Raw genomic sequence first — 4,893 nt, forward strand, 5'->3', positions numbered from 1 at the left:
TCGACAAAAATAATTAATACAATGACAAATCAAACAATTGTAGAAGTAAAATTAATCGATTGTCTATATTAATTTTTAACAACTATTTCTTTCATTGTTGAAATGAGTGGCAACTAAAATTTGGTTATTTGTATTGTATTTTCAACATCAAAAATAGTTATTACAACAACCAAACAATTGATTGTTGAAAAAAGAATTGGTTGTCAATGTAAACCTTTTACTTCTAGTTATTTAGTTGCTAAAATGATACATTTAACGACCAAATGTATTTTTAGTCATTGAATACATTTTTCAATACCTCTTTGCCAACCAATGAATATCCAACTGATTTTGGTAGTTGAATGTGATCAACTTGTATCAAAATTAAGGCTGTCTAAATTTATTACAACATAGGATGTGCTCCTTGATTACGCCCAAAGAATAACGCGGTGATTGTAGTACAGCTTTGGGGTGTCGTATCCACAGGGAGATGGAAAAATTCTCAAAAGATCAATAAACTAGGGTTTTCGTAATTAAATGTGGAAATGATTTGTCACTTGAAATAAAAATTAATTACCAATTTGCGAATTAGTGAAGCGTCGGAGTTCCCCCATTGGATTGGATCAATCAACATCAATAATTCATGTATTTTTACTCAATTAGAGGTTTTCTTCCCAACTTTCTAATTGGAAGATTTAACAGTGAAGTCCAATTTTATTCCAATTATGTTTCTAGGTTCTAGATTTTCTATAACACATTCGCACATTTTTATTGGAACAGGATCAAAAATCGACCATATACGTCAGGCATAAGGCAGTAATCAATCCACCAATAAAGTGATATTAAGATTAAAATTCAACAATTATTTCAATCATTCGATAGAAAGAGCATGGCTAAATCTATGAAGGATTTGATAAAAGTTAAAATAATCTCAACAATAAGTAATTTAAATTGAAACTCAACAAATAGTTTAATTTAACAATGGAAAAAGCATGACTGAATCCATGAGAAATTTATTAAAAGTTAAATAAATTTCAATACTAATTCATAACGAGAAAATCCAAATCTTGAAATTATTAAGCAAAGAGAGTTCGAATTACATGAAATTATGACGTGAAATCTCCAAATCCAATGAGTTCCTTCATTGCTTCACCGAATTCCTTAGTTTTCCATGAATTTTCTTGAGCACCAAGATGAAAGAAATAGGTTTGGGGGCGTCTCCATTCGTTCTGGGTGGTTTTGGGCATTTATATCTCGTGAAAATTAGGTTACCATAAGAGATTCAATCGTATAAGGAAACTGAGATTCGGCCGCCCAAAAAACACTATGCGACCGCATGGTTATTGTCATTGCGGTCGCATGGTTATACACTTTCAGCCTTTTCAATTCTCGGGCATAGTAGAAAGGCATGCGGCCGCATGGTTCCACCAGACAGCTTTCAGTGTTTTAATCATAACTTTCTTTCCTGATGTCCAATTGAGGTGATTCAAGTTGCATTGGATAGCTAACTCAAAGGCCACAATTTTTATTCAGAAGTCATCTCCCAATTCGATCATCTTCCATGTCAAAAATGGGTCCCAACATGAGACTAAAAACTGGTGTTTTAGTTTTCGATTGGAAATTGATGTATTGATCAAACTTTGATGTTATTTCATCCCTTTGACTTCTTTCCTCATCCACTTGACCTCTAACACTTTCGAATCTTCATCATAATCTTAGACACAAGTTTGGATCATTTCCACTTTAGTCCCCGAACTTTCGTTCTCTTCTACTTTGGTCATTTTTCACTTGTTTCTTCCGAATTTCATCTTTTTCACCAAAATGCAACCTAAACCAAAATATAAAAGTAATGAGTGCATTTTGGCATAATATAATCACATGAATGCAATAGTTAAGAGGGGAAAATATGGTATTTTACACTCTTATCACTCCTTCAGTCGTTCGGCTTCTTCAAACTATTTACAAATTAATTATATTTATTAACAACAAATATTTACAGTAATATTTGTAATTATATCAACCAAATTTAATGTTGTCTATTACAACCCCCCCCCCAAACATTTTAGAACCTTGCTACATGTACACTTTAGTTTATACTTTGTCACGTGTCATTATCCTATTAGACAATTTAAATTTAAAACAGTTTTTTCATCCAATTGACACTTGACAACAATGCAAGTGTCAACCAAAGTGTCAAAAATCAGTGTACAAATAGATATGGCAGCTAAAATTACTATCCATATTGGGAATAATTCTAGTATAATAATGCTGTCTAGATCTCCATGCTTACAACATGATAATGTTTATTAGATAAATTAGGTACTTCATATTCATTAGAATTAATTAAAAATAATGATACTCCTTTGATTTTTTCTTGTCCTTATCCTATATCACGATTGTTAATAATCACCTTAATGTATGGCAATATGTCCATCTAAATTGCATTCTCGAAAATCAAGGATATTTAATTGTTTAAGCAAACTCACATATATTTGTTACAAAAGTTGAAACCGTGTTCGATTGTGCATGTGGAATGACATATGTTTTGATTATTCATAGTGCGTCATAAAAAAGATGTATGAAAACATACTGTACAATTTATTTATTTATTTATTTTCCTTAACAACTGGACTTAGCAACCCAATGCATGTGATGAGGTCTATATCAGCAAGTAATTTTGCAACTTCCAATCTCGAGGAAATATATATATATATATATATATATATATATATATTCTTTTTGACAGAACATTAATTTAATTATGATCAATTTTATTCTATATTGAATTTTTTTGGTACTTATTCTGAACTTCAAGCAAACGTTAGCTTTACAACTTTTAGTCGACATTATTTAATGCCAGTTTTAATGAAAGTTAATAAAGGAGTGCACATGTTATCTTTTGGAAGACAAAATTGTGTTTTCATATTATAAGATTCGAGAATACATTGGTATAAGAGTTTTGTACGAGTTAATCTTGTCGTTTTTAAAAAGTCAATTAACGATTTAATTTCATTAGTTGACTTCACAGAAATGGACGATCACCCACCCAAGTGACCACCCTTTAACATATTTATGTCCATCTTTTGCCCACAAAATAAGATACTATATGCGGACCAAAATAGATATAGTTCAATACGTGCATATATACTGGTACTTGTAATAAAAAAATTCAAACAACATATCACCATTCACTCATGTACAAGTCACATTATCATGAAAATGATTTAATTTCTTCCGGTGGTATGAATTTTGTTGTTGTTTGGAAATTGAGTATGTTGTAGTCTTTCATTTTATTACCTATTATTTAGTGAATTTCTTCATATCATTGCCAATGGACGTAAAAGAGGACCGAATGATATTAGAATAAAGTTTCTTGTACATTATTTGCTTGACATGGAGTTTGACACTCCATTGTTTTCAAATGTTTTCAAAAATAGAATTGACGGGAAAGTGTGTTTTTTTTTTTCAAAAACTGTCCAATATGATGTCGCGACGTAGCACAATGTAAAATTTAATGTCAAACTCAATGTACTTGTAGCATGATTCATGATATCAACTTTGTGTGTGTTCTCTCTTTAATTAATGTTTTTGCGTAAAATCCGAACCTTAAGGCTTTCGCACATTACAAAACAAGTGAAAAATATTTCGAGTTTCGTAATAAAATCCTATCCATCTATTGAAGAATAGTAGATGCAGGCCCTGCAGTTTTGCTGCAAAAATCCAACCATTGTGTTAATTAAAGATAAACAGATTCTTCAAAAATATAATATAACAAAAAGAAAAATGAAAGGCTGTAAATGAAGGATGTAATAGGAAAATGTAACACCCCGAATTTTTTTATTATTTTTCATATGGGCCAAAACTTAATATGGGTCACTTAGCAAATGAAAAAATTCATGTTTAGATTTGTCGTCACACTAAAAGTCCAAAGGTTGATGATTTATTTTGTTCACATGTACTTAGAATTTATCGTAAATCTTATTTAGGTTGAATATTTACATATTTTAGAAGTTGATAATATACATCAATATTATACACGTTCTATCACTCGTGTTAAATAATATAATTTGAAATCAAGAAAAAGTAATTTTGAGCTAGTATGACCGAAATATTCTAATAAACAGAAATATGTTATCTTTTAATATTTTATTAATACTAGTTTTCCGCCCGTGTATTGTATTTTTTAGGTGATATTAAGTTATTAACATGTCAAAATATCTATTCAGTTCTCTCAATAAATCTACAAATTTGATTAATTGTTTAAAATGATAAATAGCAACGTAATCTTCATATACAACACACTTTTGACATTAAAAAATTAAAAGTTTATTAGGAATTTTTCTAAATGACGTCAAAAATTTTATTAGATTATTTAAAAAATTAATTGATCGAGAGGAAAAAGTAACAATAAGAAAAAAATTTCTAAAAACGATCGAATTTCTTTTATATATAAAAAATTTTCAGATGTTAAAATATTAAGATAAAAAATTAGTTAGCCTCAATTTTGTGTTGCTATAATTGAAATGTATTTTTTGGGGATAGGATAAATGTTCCCTTGATGCATGGATTAAAAACCAAAATTATTGGAGCTCATAAATCAAACATTATTTTAGTTTGAGTGGTTATTTTACATATAAAGGATTTATTTGACGATAACTATATTCAATATAATTAAATCGTGTAATTAGTCGAATCTTTTTTTTATTGTTCAATATCCAATCGATTTAATGAATTTTTTTATTTACGTATAATATTATTTTATAGAAGATTCTGCTATTGAAAATAAAAGACAGAAAAATGAGAAAAAAATTTAATGGAGCCAAACACAAGTTGAGCCACAGTATAATATTTTGTCACTTAAATGGGGTTGAGATTTTTATTTAATAACCCAATTTTGATATATTTGAATTTAAT

This window comes from Olea europaea, unplaced genomic scaffold (assembly GCF_002742605.1).
Source record: "Olea europaea var. sylvestris unplaced genomic scaffold, O_europaea_v1 scaffold218, whole genome shotgun sequence".
Lineage (NCBI taxonomy): Eukaryota > Viridiplantae > Streptophyta > Magnoliopsida > Lamiales > Oleaceae > Olea > Olea europaea.